General features: G+C 51.4%; 1 protein-coding gene across 3 annotated transcripts in view; it reads right to left on the bottom strand.

Annotated features, from left to right (window-relative positions):
- Positions 1-17,813, bottom strand: part of RASGEF1C (RasGEF domain family member 1C) — a 76,152-nt gene that overhangs the window by 43,321 nt on the left and 15,018 nt on the right. Inside the window, exon 1 of one of the 3 annotated variants that reach the window (XM_032846834.1) lies at positions 5,575-5,692. The exons of 1 other annotated variant lie outside the window; for it this stretch is intronic. The gene's annotated coding sequence lies outside the window, so the exon portion shown is untranslated. Of the gene's footprint in view, positions 1-2,177; positions 2,365-5,574; positions 5,693-17,813 lie in introns of those variants that run through there. One more of the 3 variants, XM_032846831.1, reaches the window with a different exon arrangement.

Genomic DNA, 17,813 nt, shown 5'->3' with positions numbered 1-17,813 from the left:
TTTTTTTTTTTGTCAGTTTGTCCTGGGCCTGTGTCACCAGAAGAGGAAAGTATCTTGATGCCCAAAGAAATCACTACAATGACACTCCTGCCTGCATGGCTCACGACTGCCCACCTGTGGTCTCTTTCACCCCACGGAAGGTGGCAGGGACGTACCAGCGGACTCTTTGCTAACTCCAAGGTGTCTCCTATAGGTTCCCTCTAGCTGCAGGTGGCTCCGTTCAGCACCCCTCTCAGGTCCTGCCTGCAAGAAGCTGTTTGGCGCTGCCTGAGCCCAAGGAACAGAAGGGGGCGGTCAGTGAGGGCTCCGGGGTCCAGTCAGGACATCACGTCCTTCCATGTCGCTGGACAACCACCTGCTTCCCACACACCTGGGCACGTTGTTCTGTGGACTGAGACCTCTTTCTCCAGGCTGTGCAAGGGGTGGGCTCCATGCTGGGAAGGATGTCCTGTGTGTGGGTGACACACACTGGCCACCCCCGGGGTCCCTTCACCTGGCCCCCTGGAGCAGAACCTCCAGGGAAAGACCCTCCTGCTGATTCCCATCCTAATACAGTTCCAGCATCTCCCCCATCATCCAGCTCAGCCTGCCTCCCTACTGCAGATAAGCCATATACAAGATGCCTGTCACCCATGACACAGCGCTAGGAAAGCTTTTGAAAACGCCTTTAAAGCCGACAAATAGAAACTTAACCTCTAGCTAGGAGCACAAAGGTGGAATATCTTTTTCAGAAAGGGCAGCAATAATCCACCCATAGCTTAAGGACCTGCCAGTTCGATCCCCTCCCCTGGAAAGTCGAGGATACTGAAAGGAGGAGGGGCATCACTTAAGAGAGTAACCGGTTTCCCCACAGGGTCCCCTTCCCAGTCTGCACCCCCCTCGCCCCACCCCCCACCCCCCACCCCTACCTGGTGAACTGAACCCCTGGAAGGAAGTGGCAGAAGAGAGCAGAGAGGCAGAGAAAGGGAACTCTCCCAGGCTTGAGGGAGAGGGAGGGGCTGCAGGGAGGGAGGGGTAGAGCGAACCCGGTGGGGGGGGGGGGCGCTGAACAGTGCTTCACCTGCATGGCCCTCATGGGGCCACAGGCATCTGAGAGGCTTCTGACACCAAGTGTCTGATCCTAGCTTCCCAGACTTCAGTGCCTTGGAGGCAGCCCAGGAGGGCAGATGTCCGTACAGACCCAGGTCTAAGCTCCCCAGAGCGTGGGGGAATTGCCAGGATTCCAAAGAGCAGCGGGAGGGCAGGATTCCTCCAGCCTCCCCTCCAGCCTCCTCCATTTGGCTCAGCTCAGAACACAACCTGCCAGGAGCTTCCTTCCCTCACTTCACCTGGCTGACTCCCCATCATTTGGAGCTTACTGGGACACATCTCACGGAGAGGACCCTCCATGATAGGGTCATTTCTAATAAGCAATATATTCGTCCCTGTTCCTGGCACAGTGTTCCTAAAACCATCTGAATGGGATGAGGGGTTGGGATACAGGTGTTGAGGTAGTGATAAGAAACCCCTTTCAACCACACCTGGTTTATGTTAACGAGACTTTTGAAACCTGTGGAAGGACGTAGGAGGGCTGTGTTCACCGGGGGTGGGGATGGACAACCGTGTGATTGGAAGGTTGGAACTTTCAGTCCCGCCTGCTGTTCTCTGGGGGAGGGGAGAGGGTCTGGAGGTTGAACCAACTGCCAGTGGCCAATGATTTAAAGAATCATCCCTACATAATGAAGCCCCCCACCTCTGCCCCCCAAAAGTCCAGAAGGACAGGGTTCCGAGAGCCTCCAGACTGGTGAACATGCAGAGGCTGGGAGAGTCAGGTACTTGGACAGAGCAAGGAAGCTGCCTGACTTTCCCCAGACCTTGCCCTGTATACCCTTCCATCTTGCTGCTCACTGGCATCCTTCCCATACTCTTATAATAAAGGGGCAAATATAAATAAATGTTTCTCTGAGTCCTGGGAGCCACTCTATCAAATTAATTGAACCCGAGTAGGGTGTCAGGGGAACCTGTGATGTACAGTCAGTCTACCAGAAGCACGGGAGACAAGCCAGACTTGTGACTAGCCACTGGGGTGGCGGGGGTTGGGGGAAGTCTTGAGGGATGGAGGGAGCCCCTAACCCATGGGGTCTGACCCTGTCTCCAGGCAGACGACGTGAGCCCGGAATTACACTGTGGGTGCCCACCTGGCTGGGAAGTGACCCGTTCAGCTCACGTCATGCAGACTGTCCTTTGGCTGCCCCTCCGTATCACATCAGCAGGGAGGTCTTCTCACATCATTGCCCCTCCTGAGGTTCTCACATCTGTTAGCTTCCTTCATCCTTCTGTCTCCCCACAAGATCATATCCATCTGGACTGTGCTTGGTGGGTCCCCCAAAACACGTCTGAAACACATCCCAGTGGGCAAATGCGTGCATGACCCTGAGTGCCTGTCACTGTTGTGTGACCCTGGACATCTCACTTTCTCTCTCTGGGCCTTGCAGGACTGAGGTGGGAAGACCCCACAGGGGGGCTGTCTGGCTCTGGTCTGCACAGGGGCACAGGGACTGTCCAAAGTCTCCCGCAGCCTGGCCTCCGCTCTCGCTCCCCCCACCCCCGTCTGAACATCTTGATAGTGTGTTTGCTGTAGCCACCTGGAGGCCCCACTCAGAGGCTGGGAGCCCACCCCCGAGTCTTTCCAAGTGCCAGGTGAGGATTGGGTTGGGCCAGGAAGTGGAGATATTTGGAGGAGATAAGTGGAGATATATGGAGGCCCAGCGAGGAGATATTTGTGTTCCATGCCCAAACACTGGCCACCAGCTCCGAAGGTCCCCAGAGCCAGATGATGGAACCCTTGTCCTGACTAGGATCCCCTCTGTGCCACCCTGAGCACCACAGCCAGACGGCCTCTCAGAAGTGACATTTGATCAGTGGTGCCCTGTTACAGGCATGGATGGTCACAAGCTGATTTACGTTTATTGCTATTCCCATGTTGGTGTTTTAAGGTATTCTGAGTCCTCTGCCTTTCGGTATACGCTTCAGAATGACCTTGTCTCTATCTACCAAAAACCCCTGCTGGGACTTTGAACGGAACTGCAGTAAACGTGTAGATGAATTTGGGGAGAGTTGATAGTTTTCCAACCCATGACCCCGATGTGTTTTTAATGCCATTGATTTTGACATTTATCTTTATTACTTCCTTCCTTCCACCTGCTTTGGGTTGACTTTGCTCTTTTTTTCCCTAGCTTCTTAAGGCAAAATCTGTAATTATTCATTTAAGACCTTTCTCCCTTCCTAATACGAGAATTGGATGCTATCGGTTTCTTCTAAGGACTGTTTTAGGCTCATGCCACAAATTCTCACATTCACATGTAATGTTTTCATTCTCATTCTGTTCAAAATGTTTTCAAATTCGCCCTTAGACTTCCTCTTTTCTCTGTGGAGTATTTATTTAGACACGTGCTGTCTAATGTCTAAGTGTTCGGAGATTCTTCTGCTGCTGTTCGTATGCTTTGATTAAAAATTTTATATGTTATATAAAATACAGTAATTATATAATTATATATTCTTGATTAAATTTGTATTATGTATTCTTGTATATATGCTTGCCTTCTATGATTTTTTTTTTTAAAGATTTTACTTATTTATTTGACAGATAGAGATCACAAGTAGGCAGAGAGGCAGGCAGAGAGAGGGGGAAGCTGGCTCCCCAATCCCAGGACTCTGGGATTAGGACCTGAGCTGAAGGCAGATGCTTAACGACGGAGCCACCCAGGCACCCCGCCTTCTATGATTTGAGGTCATAAACAACATCAGGCCCTTGCTTTCCTGAGCACAACCCCTCCATAGTACCGTATCCCTGTGGTATTTTTCAGTTTCCTGGGGCTCCTCTTTTGGGTCAGCCAGCCAGAAAGCTGGGGCTTAATTCACTCTATTCTGCTGTGCACACCCCAATACTATGCCTGCATCCAGGTGTAGGAGGACAGAGAAAGAGAGAGAGAGAGAGAAGGGAGAAAAGCAGCAGTTCCTTGTGCCTCCTGGGGGACAACAGCTCCTCTGCTGGGAGAGGAAGTTCTCCCTCATTTAGGGGGGAGGCTCTTGTAGGGCCCAGTCAAGGCTCCCCTGGACTGTCTGGGCTGGAGTCTGAAAAAGTGGGAGAAAATGCACATTTTAAAAATGCATATTTCCAGATTCTGTCTGAGTCGTAAGAGACCCCTTTCCTGCTCTTTGAACCAGAAGCAGAGGTTCTGCCCCGCAGCTCTCTCTCGGGGCGCAAAGGTCCCTCTGTGGTTTCTGGCAGGGGGATCTCCCGCAGAGGGAAAATGGTAAACCCACTATCAGTTTGGTGGTGCCTCAAATTCTGCTTCTCTTCCCCAGGCTGCCTGCAATGACTTAGCTTCCTAAGTCCCCAGAGAGCTGCTCTGTGCCTTCAGTCAGATTTTAAGCTGTGCTCAGTGGGAGAGGTAGAGTGGAACTGACCTAGAACCGGAACACTGGGGCTTATATTCTATTCTGTACTTTTATTCTTTTTAAAAATTAATACTTGTTTTGTTACATGAATTTTTTAAAAAGTCTTTTTAAGATATTGTATTTATTTGAGAGAGAGAAAGAGCACGTGCACAAGCCCACGGGATGGGGAGGGGCAGAGGGAGAAGGAGAAGGAGGGTCCCTGCCAAGCAGGGAGCCGGATGGCGGGACTTGATCCCAGGACTCCGGGGTCATGACCTGAGCCGAAGGCAGATGCTTAAAGACTGAGCCACCCAGGCGCCCCTGTTACATGAATTTTTACAGTCACTTTCTATTTTTGGGAAGTGATGCTGGTGATTTAGGTAGGAGCATAAAACTACATCCCCAAATATATTCATTTTAATAAATGAGTTGATTTAAAAATATTTTAATAAATGAGTTGATTTAAAATAAATAAATGAGTTGATTTCACACACACACACAAAATTAGCAAGATGACGCCAGACCCATCTGCTTGCTTGCCGTGCCCCAGACATGCTATCCACACTGCTGCCTCGAAGTCCGGCTGTTCACTGTCTCCCCTGTTTCAGGACACCCTTCTCCTGTCCCCCTTGGAGGTCCAGCTGCAGGGTCCCCTCCTGGGAGGGACCTTCAGAGCGGCAGCAGACGGGGGCTGGGGCCAATGCACTGGGAGGGTGCGGAAAGGGTCCTCTGAGCCACGGGGGTCCTGGAAGGGGACATGTCTGAGGGCTGGTCTGCTGGGAGAGGAGGAGCCGTGGCCAGTGGATGTGAGCGGCAAGGAAGTGTGCAGGTGCCTCCCCGAGCCTCAGTTCCCCCCCATGCACAAGGTGGCTAACAAGCCCGTGTCAGCTCCAGAGAGCCTGTGAGTGAATGTGCCCAGCACGGTGCTGGGACTTGGTGCCGTGACAGGTCTGGGCCTTTCCCTAAAGCCCACTTCATGGTCCACGAAGTCCCACCAACTGGGCTCCAAGACCACCCCTGTGACCTTGTCTGTAATTCTCCCTGCACTCCTGTCTCGCACAGTCTGTGTTCCCTGCCCCCTGGGGCCTCGTTTCCTGCCCTGTGCCATTTATCCCGGTAGCGACATTATCCTGGGTCTTTTAGCTACTTGTTTACCTGCTGTCCTCCCCACAGGGCCAGGAGCTCCTCTGGGGCACAGCTTTGTCAGTCCTCCTCACTGCTGAGCCCCCAGCATCTGGAGCAGGGCTCAGTCGATCAAGGCTGGCTGGCTGGCTGGGTGACTGGCAGTCCCTGGGAGCTGACCGGGTACAGCAGCCCATGCAGGAAGGTGGAGAAAGTACTCAGCTGTGTCTGGCCACCGGCCGAGGCTGACCGTGGTGACCAGGCTGCTCGGTGGCCTGGCCAGCCAGGCGGCAGCTGCCAGGGAGAAACGTGGCCTGCTTTGTGAAGGGGAACAAGTGTCTTATTTACCACGGAGAATGACTATCAGACTGTGGGAGGAACACACTGGCCGCTGAGATGCGTGAAGGGAGGACCAGGGATGAAAGCGCTAACTGTTCCTGGCTGAGACTCTGGCAGCGTCCCCAAGACCCTGCTAGGCCACTGGTCCAGCCCTGCCGGCCTCCTCCTTGGAGGACCCCTGCCCTGGCCGGGGCTCACCAGCCTCCTATGAGCACCCAGGGTAAGCTGTTCATAGTCTCCTCTCCTGCCAAAACTTCGGACGGCCCCTATGGTCTCAGGCCTCCTTTGGTGCTCTCCCTCCTCCCCATCCTGTGCTGGGCCCCCGGCCCTGCCTGCCCTGCCCTGCTCTGCCCTGGCCTGCAGGCCGCCTGCCTCTGACTTGGAGCCCCTCTCTGTGTGGCACCAGCTCACCAGGTCACGGTCCTCTCCTGTTCCCTCGGTCCTCACGGGCGAGTCTCCAACGTGCTGGCAGCTGTAGCATCTGTCCCCGGGTCCAGCCTCAATGTGCTTGTCTCCCTCCTGTCGGTAGAGTCAGGATGACTCCCCACCCCCTTTGGGGCCCTGGAGGGAAGGGGCTCTTGAAAGCACCACAGAGCCTCTCCAAATTGAGGCCCTGGAGTCCCAGAACAGCTTGGGTTAGAAGGCCATGGCCCTGGTTCCAGGATGTGGGGACCCCGCTCTGCTGAGACCCTGGCCATGACCCCTTCATTCTTGGCAGGCCCACTCCCTTAACCTCTTCAGGGAGGGAGCAGCCCGGGGAGCCCAGGGCAGAAGACCCCTTCTCATCTCCGGTTCTGTGGCCGCTGGACTACAAGAGCCTGGGACTTGCGGGTTCCGCAGCTGTACCCACAAAGGCCAGGCTCAGGCACATCGGGAAGAGCGTGGGAGTCATCCCGGGGTACGCAGCCTGCAGTGGGTGGGGGAAAGGGGCTCATGCTCAGATGCAGCAGAATGGGGCAATAGGGATGGTGACCTGGATGACGGCCTGAAGCCAGCATCACCCCCAGGAGGGCAGGGGACTCAGCAGGCAACAAGCACCCCCAGCGAACTTAGAGCCTGCCTTTTGGGCCTGGGGGCTTGTTTTCAGGACCCGGGTAGGGGGGCGGGGGGCTTGCTTATGAGCCAGGGCACGCTGACTCTGCCACCCCATCTCCCTCCCGCAGTGGGTCAGCCTGGGCCACCCGTGCACCCTATGGGGACACTGCCCACGGGCTGCCAGAGTCTGAGGCAAAAATAACCGGTTCCATCTCTGAGCGCCTGCGTGAGTCACCCACACCTCCAGACAAACACCTCTCAGGCAATTCAGGGAGGGGGAACAGTTTGGGCAAAAATAAACGCTTTGTTTTCTCCCTGTGGCTTCTGGAAGTTGTTTCAAAGAATGGTCTGGGGAGGCAGAGACTGGCTCTGTGGCTGGGGGTGGGTGGAGCCTCACTGGCTGAGCCTCAGTTTCCACATCTGTAAAGTGGGTTCATCATATCCCCCGGTAGGTGAGGAGCAGGGTCAGTGTTGCGCCAGTGCGTCCTGCCCACCACACCCTTCCCTGCCCTGCTGCCCTGAGGGTAGGCCAAGGAGGACTGGGAGCCACCTTCTCCATCACAGGGGACACAAGGTCCCCATCATACCCAGACAACTGGGAGGTCACCCCAGCCTGATCCCTTCCCCCACCCCCAGGCTGCCTTGCCCTTGGCCGCCACTTGTGTGTTTTTCTGTCCTCAGAGCCTGGCCGCACCTGGGGCTGTCCTGGTCAAGGACCGTTGACCACAGGGTGGCTAAGGAAGGGGAACCCAGAGGTGCAGGGGTGTCAGTAGTCAGCACGGAGGGAAGGCTGCCCAGATATCATTCCCTGGATCCATTCATTTCCTTCTGGCTAGAAGGGTCTGGAAGCCACTTCATTTCTGCCCTGAATCTGGAAATCTGGGGAAACAAGTTGAAAACTGCCCAGCTTTTTGTTCCCAGTGCCCGGTGATTGGGACACAGGTGCGGGGCCCAGACAAGGAGCAGGGGGTGGTCCCAGAGGGCCGGGGAGCTCGGGGACCAGGACAGGTGCTCCCCACCTTCCTCCCCATGGATGGCGGGAGCTGGAGAGCCACCGTGAGCCTGAGCGGGGCCACTTGTCTGAAAATAACTCCAAGAAGCAAGAAGCTGCTTTTAAATACTTCTCATTCTTGCTCTAAGAGGGGGCTCTCACAGCTGAACTTTAACAAATTCGTCATCGTCTTTTCTGGGAAGAACAAGGGAAGATGAAGTCATCAGTGTTAGAATAAAACAAAGAAACATACTGTTTCTCTCTGGCTCCTCTCAGAAACATCCAGCAGACAGAGAAAAGGCTGTTGTCAGACAGGCTGGGAAGATGTGTGCATGTGTGTGTCTGAACTGCACCCCCCCCCAAGCCTGGCAGCTCCCATCACGACTGTGGGTTCAGTCCCCATCCTGGGCTGCAGCCTCTGGGACACTGGGGCTGTCATTCCCTGGTCCGCACCCCGGCCGTGTGCGCACAGATGCACCATTGTGAATGGGCTTCCCTCAAGGCTTGGCTGAAGAGCAGTTTTGTCCTTATCTGCATTTCACAGAAGGGGAAACCAAGGCTCGGAGAGAGGACCTGACCTGTGCTAGGGTCACCCAGCTAACTGGAAAGTGAGGGGGGCACAGAACGGCCCCCAACGCTTCCAGGGGCTCAAACTGATCACTAGGTTTTTACGATTCTCCTGCACGTGGGTCCAGAACCATCCAAAGCAGGGACCGGTTCTCACTTGGGAAGGTCTCTGCATAGGCAGACCCCAGGCAGCTGGTGTAGGGAGGGGTCCCGGCTGGATGGCAGGAAACTCGGACCACAGACCCTGGAGCCTTTCCCCCTGTGCAGGGTCAACGCCAGGGACCAAGGCAGAACAGAGTCTCTGCAGCCACCATCCTGAAAGATGGGCAAGGAGGCCACGGTGCTAGGACCCGAGTCCTGCCTAGAAGGCCATGTGGCCACCAGAACCCCTCCTCGGAGGCTCGGTGCTAAGCTGGCTTAGCACCGGCCAGCTGTGGCACTGTGTGGCACTGGACATTCGCCCCTGCTCTCTGCCTCCAGCAGTGGGGGGGGGGGTTCCCAGATGCCCCAGCTCCTGGTCACTCCGCTTACCTCCCATGCTCAGGCCGGCAGGGACATTCATGCAGAGAAGTCTGTGATGTGAGGACCCATAGACCTGCTCTACCAGCCGCACCCCTGCAGCCCCCGCAGAGCTTCCTGATCATGTGCTCGCCAGTCTGCTGCCTCTCGTGGGTGGAAAGGGGAGGGGACAGGGGTGAACCGGCCACTCTGTCCCAGCAAGACTCCCAGTCCACACATGCTTAACACATGAACACGCGACTCAAAGTGATGCCTCAGCCCACGCGGGATGGCCGGTTCTCCCTCCCCCAGATTCAGCCGACCTTCCAGCAGGAGCAGTCATGAGAGGCAGGGGGTAATCGTGAGCCTCACCTCGTGTGGCCCCGGGCTTGGCTGTCCCCTGGATGGGCTCACTCCATCCTTGCCCACCGGCATGTTGCTGCTCCCATGTCCCATTTCCCAGGCGAGAATTGTGGTGCCTTGCCCCTGCCGAGGAGGGAGCCCAGCTCACCCCGGATCCTCCGCGCTGGGCCGAGCCACCCCTGTCAGCATGTGGAACCCCCGAGGGGTGCTGGAGGAGCGAGGACACTCCCCAGGAGGAACAGCCTTCCCGGGACTGGGGACACCTGTATGCCGGGTACGGGTGGGTGACGCTCCTGTCCAGCGCCGCCACCTGGGTCCCTGCAAGAGCCCAGCCTCAGGCTTGGGGCCTTTGAGAAAGGAAACCCTTAATGTCAGCGTCTGTCGAACGAGGCACTCCAGGGTCCCTTTCGGGATATTGCCAGGTCCCCTGCTCCCAGGGCAGCTCTTCAGCGAACCACGTCCCTCCTATCAATTCCCGTTTTAAGATTAGCATCGTCCTTACCAACAATATCTACGACCTCATGGGTCTCATGCGCTGGCCATATGCTTTTTAAAATGTGTTAAAGTAAACACATCCACACATAACAATGACTGAGCAGTGAGTGAACACATGGCTGTGTTTAATTCTCAGTCCCCCCACCCCCAAGAGAGAGCTTGGCTGGCTCCCCGAGGACACAGGGCCGGTGGCTGGTGGGGCAGATTTCAGGCCCTCCTACCCTGGGGTCTCTTAGGCAAACCAAGCTGGTTCCTCCACACACCTAAGCCCGGCAGGAAGCCCGAGCTTCCCTCAGGCAGCACGTGGCCCTCGAGGCCAAGGCCATACACATCCCCCTTCCCCCGCCCCAGCCCTCCCCCCTCTCTGCGTGCTCCTGCAGATGGAGGGTGGGGAGGGCACCAGATGACCCAGCCATGCTGAGTGCCTGCTTCCCTCTTGCAAAGACTCAGCTTGGGCGGCCGTCAGTCCCGCCCCCAGGGCTCAGCCCAGGCTGCAGGCCAGAATAGGTGTCCTGCACCAGGGAAGAATGGCTACTGGTGTGGACGGGGCCTGCCGCTCAGGGAACAGGGGGCCCTGGCTCTCTGGGGCTCACATTTGTCTTCAGAAAAGTTTCAGCCACCCAGGTGCTGCAAAAACGTGACAGCTCTGGGAATGGGAGCTCTCGGGGTTGGGCAGAAGTCGGTCCTGCCTGCATCTCTTCCCAGGGCACCTCAGTCCACCTGGCTTCCTGGAGGAGGGGGCTGCAAACAAGGGGAGCTTCCGGGGATGGCAACTTTGCCAGCATGTGGGGGACCGGGATGAGGGGTGGGGAGACTCTTGCAGTGAGAAGGAGGGGCCGGGTGAAAGGCAGGGATGGGGAGGCTGGCCTTAGGGACCCAGAGCGACTGGGGCTACGTTGGAAACATCCACCCAGGGGAAAGGATGTCTTTGGGTCTGCTGTATATCAGATCCTTGGCTCAGCAGCCCCAGTCCCTTCCCTCTTGGGGCCTGCCTCCCACCCTGCACGGGGGGCTGGTCTGCCTGAATCCCTTATTACTTAAGCTGAATTCACCGTGGGCTCAGGCTCTGCTCACCTAGCAACTTCCCCAAGGAGTAAGCCGTTAATGGGCTCCACTGTTTACTCGTCTCAGCTCCAGCCGCCCCTGTGAAGGCCCTCAGGTGAGTGTCTGCCTGATACCTCCGCCCAAGCTGCAGCAGGGGGACTGAGCGAGTCCAGCATGTGGCTGGCGCTGGCGTGCCACAGGGAGACCAGGTTTGCCCCTGGGCTTCACGCCAAGGTGGGCCCGCAGCAGCTGCCCAGGGTCACCGGCCTCTGCGGCTTCTTCCTGCCTAACATCTGTCCCTCCTTCTTCTGTCAACAAAACCCATTTTGTCCTCCCTTTCTTGCCTGGGGTAGAAGGGCATATGGCCCTGGTAGCCAGCCATCCAGGGCAGGAATGCCTCGGCCTACAACAGTTTGAGAAGGGCAAGGGATCCAGGCCTGGCCACTCAATGCATCTCAACCCTTTTGCCTTTGAAGCAGATTCGTGGTAGACACGTTACCCAGACTCGGTTCTTGGAACATTTATTGACATTTACTATTAAAATGTGTCTTTCTCCTCAGGTCAAGGAAAGCTTAGGAACTATGTATCAAGCTGCTACAGCCTCATTGTAAAAAGAACCCACATGGAGAGAGCAGAGCCGAGAGGCAGAGAGACCGAGACCATGTCCTGGATCTAGCTATGCCTGAAGTTCATCCCTGGGCTTTTGATTTACAGACACAAACGCGTTCTCCCTTTGAGCTTAAATCTGATTGAGTTGAGTTTCTGCACATGCAATACAAAGAACTGTAATGCCCCAGACTCTTGACGGGAGGACTATGCCATCAGCAGCAGACAGGGACTATGCTGAATTGGCAATGGGACCAGAGGGTGGATGTTAACTTAGTCCTTGTTGACTGGGACACCCCAAGGAGGTAAATTTCCCTCTCACATTCTTGTCTGTAAAATGGGTCTAATGAGCCCTGCTCCCAGGCTGATGTGTGGAGGTGACATCTGGACCAACTCAGTGACAGGAAGAAGCAGCCATGGGAAGGACATCCTGGGATGTGTGACCCCATGGGAGATGCCCAAGACTTTGAGGGCCTTCCCAAGAGCAGCTGGTGGATGGCATGAAGGCAGAAGCCAGCCTGGATCGACGCCTTTGACCTTAGACCCAGCAATTACTCAGGACCCAATCAGGGGCCAGTCTACACATCAGGAGCACCTAGAAACAGGGCACTGGTCACTCTTCAAGGGAATACTACTGGCTGTCAGAGGAAGGCAAGAGATTCTGAGTAGAACGTCTGCCAGCTACGCAGGGAGAAAAGCCAGTTATAACTCGGGATTTGCGTAGCATGAACAGATCTTCACAAAAGGAAACGATACCTCCACGCGCCCAGAGAAAATGCCCTAGTATCAGGATGACAGGGATCCTCTTAATCATCTAACAGGCCAGTGAGCAGTTTTAATTTCTGCTTTACCCCTTTCTGCATTTCTGACTTTTTTTTTTCCCCTAAAAAGAAAGGAGAGAGCAAACTGAGGGTGGGTGTGAAGTGTGGTGCCTCGGGTGGATGGGGGCGGGGGTCACTGTGCGACCCCCACCCCCTCAGGAGGAGGCCACTTGCTGGGCCGCACCTGTCTGCTACTGGGGGCAGGGGAGGGGAACCAGCCACTTCCACTGAAGGGCAATGCACATGGTCTCCTCTCCCTCTCCAGCCACTTGTCAGTAGTAACAGAGGGAAGCATGGAGGGCATGTTTGAGTTTAACACAAGGCAGGGATGATGGGTTCCAAGTCATCTGTCCAAGCAGAGGTCTGGCTGTGGCCTCCAGACACACCACAGCCACATGGCTGCCACCACTGCTCTGGGACATGAGTTCTACAACCCAAAGTCGTTGGAAGACGACCTGCCATTCGGGGGTTCAGAATTGCACGCGTGGGTACTTGACAGTTTGCAGAGGCCTTTCACAGATCTCATCATCCCTGGGTCCTGGAGCCCTGCCTACAGGCTCAGGGAGCTAAGCCCTGGCCCCGTGGACACCAGTGGACAGCCAAGTCCACCTGCACAAGCAGGGCCCCTGAGGTCCTCAGCTTCTCTTTCAGCCTCCGTGAATGGCTTGTTTCTTTGTGTGGTTTTTTAAAGATGTATTTATTTATTTTAGAGAGAGAGAGAGAGAGTGGGAGTGTGTGTGCATGTGTGGGGGAGGGGCAGAGGCAGAGGGACAAGCAGACTCCCTGCTGAGTGCGGAGCCCAATGTGGGGCTTGATCCCAGGACCCCAGATCTTGACCTGAGCTGATATCAAGAGTTGGACGCTTAACCAACTGAGCCACCCAGGTGTCCCAGTTTGTTTGTTCTTTTTTCTTTTTTATTTTTTTACTTTTTACTGAAATAAAACATACATCCTGAAATATGCACATATTTGAGGTGGGTAGGCAGGTGAGTTCTCCCAAAGCAAATACACCTGTGCCACCAGCACCCAGATCGACAAACAGCACCTTCCAGCTCCCCAGAAGTCCAATCTTGGGCCTCTTAATTTCACTAACCCTCAATTTCATCTGGAAAGACACAAAAAGGAAGAGGGATCACCATGTAGGGAAACGATCGCTGTTGAAAAACCCGAGGCCTGAGACAGGCCTCCCGCACAGGGACACTTGCAGTAAACGCAGAAGAGAGATGAGCCAGGGGGCAGGGGGCGGGCAGGGGGCGGGCAGGGGGCTGCATGTCTGGCCCTGTGTGGCCACAGTGGGCTGCAGACAGGGCTCGGGCCTCTTTCTGCCCCTCCCATCACTGGAGGTCAGTAGGCAGCTGCCCACTCAGCCTCAGCCCCTACCAGATCTACACAAAGAACATGGGAACCACATGGGTAAATAGATTTTCTTTTCATTTAAATATCTTTAAAACATAACTGACTATTTAACACAAAAATAATGTCATGTGGGGTTGTAAATACATGGGCAACAATACTTAACAACAATATAGCCCTGTTATGTGTTGAATTATGTCCCCCCCCACCCCCAGCCGAAATATGTTGAAGTCCTAACCCCCAGTATCTCAGAATGCGACGTTATTTGGAAGCAGGGTCTCTGCAGATGGCATTAGCTAAAATGAGCCCATCCTAGAGTAGGAAGGGCCCCTAATCCAATAGGACTGGGGTTCGCATCAGAAGATGGCCATCTAAAGACCCCGATACACCCAGAGAACATCAGGTGACATTGAAGGGACAGATAGGAGCTTCAAACTGGGGAAGGTCAAAGACTTCTGGAGGGGGCGAGGAAGCCTTGGCTTCAGAGGAAGCATGGCCCTCAGACACCTTGGCTTTGGACTTATAGCCTGTGAGAGAAGAAGTTTCTGCGGTTTTAAGCCATTCTTGTTTGTGGTGCATTGTTATACAGCCCTAGGAAACAAGCAGGTGTCCAGAGGTTGAGAGGGAGAATGGAAGCATACAGGCATGAGGTCCTCATTTTACATGTGAAGTAGTATAGTATCACTAGTTGGTAGACTGTAGTAAGTTTAAAATGTTGTGGGGGCAAGAATTCTAAGATGCACATCCCTCCCCAAGATCCCCACCCCAGATCCCCACCCCTGGTATATACACTCTCCTTGAGTGTGATCATGATTGATGGCACTCCTGTGATTTATGTTACACAGCAGAGGTGCAGGGAATTCTGCAGATTTAACTAGGCCTTTAATCAGTTGACTTTGAACAAATCAAGTTTATCCTTGATGAGCCTGACCTAATCAGGTGAGCTCTTTAAAAGAAGGTGTTTTTACTACTGGGAATTTACCCTAAAGATATAAATGTAGTGATCCAAAGGGGCACGTGCACCCGAACGTTTATAGCAGCAATGTCCACAATAGCCAAACTATGGAAAGAGCCTAGATGTCCATCTGAGTATCCATCCTGTATCTATTCTGAGGCTCTGCTCTCACTTGGGAGTCTGCTTGGGATTATCACTCTGCTCCTCTCCCACTCATTCTCTCTCTCTCTTAAAATGGGTAAATAAAACTTGATAAATAAATAAATATCAAGGTGATTTAAATAAAATAATGTCAATGATTACATTAAATGTAAATGGTCTACATAACTTGATCAATAGCCAGAAAATTTCAGTTTGGATAGGGCAGCAAGAAGCACATAGAGGCTGTCTACAAGACCCCCCTTTAAATATAAAGACACAAATGGGTTAAAAGTAAAATGATGAGAAAAGGAAAGTTGGTATGTCTACATTATCATCAGACAAAACAGATTTCAGAGCAAAGAATATTATAACAGATAAAGAGTGTCATTCATAATGGCAACTGCAGTTGAGATTTTAACACCACTTACTCAATAATGGACAGAACAAGTAGACAGAAAATCAGGAAGAATATTTAACATTGCAACATTATCAAATAACCTAACCTGATTTAAACTTACAGAACCCTTCATACAGCAACAGCAGAACACACATGCATATTTAACAAGACAGACCATATTCCAGACCATAAAACAAATCTCAGTAAATTTAAAAGGAGTCAAGTCATAGAAAGTATGTTCTTTGGCCATAATGGAGTTAAATTAGATAGAATTAACAAATTGAGACTTAAAAATATGCTTCTAAATAACTTATTGGGGCCACAGAAAAATTAATAAAGGAATTAAAAATATTTTGATCTAAATGAAAAAGAAAACACAACCTGTCAAAATATGTGGGATGCAGGTAAAATGATACTCAGAGGAGTTACAGCAGTAAATTACTATATTAGAAAAAAATAGATCTCAAATAATATACTCACATCAGTGACCTCAACCTCTACCTTAAGAAACTAGAACAAGAAGGGTAAATGAAACCCAAGTAAACAGAAGAAAGAAAATGATACTTTTTAGAGCACAAATCAATGTATATAACAGAAAAACAATAGAAAAAAACAATGAAGCAAAAAGCTAGTTTTCTGAGGAGATCAACAAATTTAATAAATATCTAGGCAGACTAATCAGGAAAAAAAGAGGGAATACACAAATTACCAATATCACAAATGGGAAAGGGATATTAATTCAAGTCCTAAAGATATCAAAAGAATAATAAGGAAATATCATGGACAATTTCATGCCAATCAGTTGACAATTTAGATGATATGGGAAATTTTCTTGAAAGATACAAACCATGTAATCCCAGGAATTAAGAAACAGATAACTGGAATAGCTCAATATCTATCAAAGAAATGGAAATTGTAGTTAAAACCTTCCCATCAAGAATAGGACAAGGATACCTGCTTTCATCACTATTATTCAACATTTTATTGGAAATTCTAGCCAAAGCAATTGGGCAAGAAGAAGAAATAAAGGTATTAATTAGTAAAACTATTCCTACGCACTGATGATATGACCTCATATAGACAAAATTCCAAAGAAACCATTAAAAAAACTACTAGAGCTAATAAACAAATTCAGTAAAGTGGCAGGGTACAAGATCAAGACACAAAAATCAGTTGTATTTCCATACACCAGCAATTAAAACACTGAAAATGAAATTAAGAAAACAATACCATTTGCAATAGCATTCCAAAGAAGAAAATATCTGAGAATAAATTTAGCCAAGAAAGTAGAAGACTTATATCCTGTAAACTATAAAATATTATTGAAAAGAAATGAAAGAAAATGTGAATTAAAAAAAGACATTCCATGTTCATGGATTAGAAAACTTAAGATCCTAAGAATGATAATACTACTCAAAGTAATCTACATACACAGTGCAATCTTTACCAAAATGCCAATGACTTTAAAGAAAAAACAAACAAACCAGAAATCCAAACCCATCCTAAAATTCATATGGAATTACAAGGGGTCCTGAAGAGACAAAAGAATCACAAAATGAATAACAAAGTTGGACGACTCACATTCCCAATTTTAAAATTTACTGCAAAGCTACAGGACGAAGAAAAAGTGGAACTTCCATACATTACTAGTGTGAATATATAATGCTTCAACCACTTTGAAAAAGAATTTGGCAATTTCTTGTAAAGTTAAACATGAACTTACTATATTACTTAGCCATACCACTCCCAGATATTTACCCAAGAAAAATGAAAGCATATATCCCCACAAAGACTTGCATATAAATATTCATAGCAGCTTTATTTATAATAGTCCCAAAGCATAAACAATCCAAATGTCTATCCTTAGGCGCAATGGGTACACATCTTAGTTTTTTATTGCTGTGTAACAAATATCACAAACTTAAATAAACATAAACTTACTATCTATCAGTTTCTCTGGGTCAAGATTCTGGAATATTTTGGTTGAGTCCTCTGTTCAGGGACTCACCAGGCCAAAATCAGGGTGTCAGTAGGGGCTGTCATCTTATCTGAGCATTGGGATCCTCTTCCACCCTCAAGGAATTTGCACTTGTAGGACTGACACCCTCAGCTCTAAGATGTCACTTTCTGATCACCATGACAGTTTGCTTCTTCAAAGCCAAGAGAATACTCTTTCTCAGGCCACAAATCTGTCTGATTTCAGGAATGACTCTGTTCCCCTTATAGGGTTCACCTGATTTGGTCAGACCCACCTAGAAGAATCTCCCTTTTCAGTAACTCAAAGTCAACTGACTAACCACCTCAAATCTCATCATATTCAAAGTTCCCCCCCTACACTCAAGGGGTAGGGATTATCCAGTATGTGTATACCTGGGGTGGAAATCCTGGGGGCTATCTTAGAATGTTGCCCACCACAGAAACGAATTGTGGTATATCCATACAACAGGGATCTTGCTCAGCAAGGGGCAAAGCTTTCAATACACACAATAACATGGGCGTATTTTGAAATAACTATGTTGGGCACCTGGGCGGCTCAGTCAATTAAGCATCTGCCTTCAGCTCAGGCCATGATCCCAGGGTCCTGGGATCGAGTCCGGGATCAGGCTCTCTGCTCAGCATGGCGCCTGCTTCTTCCTCTACCTCTGCCCTTCTCTCCCTGTCTTTCAA

Source organism: Lontra canadensis, unplaced genomic scaffold, assembly GCF_010015895.1.
Source record: "Lontra canadensis isolate GAN:19392208 unplaced genomic scaffold, GSC_riverotter_1.0 scaffold181, whole genome shotgun sequence".
In the NCBI taxonomy this organism is placed as follows: Eukaryota; Metazoa; Chordata; class Mammalia; order Carnivora; family Mustelidae; genus Lontra; species Lontra canadensis.
This window is presented reverse-complemented; position numbering and strand designations above follow the sequence as displayed.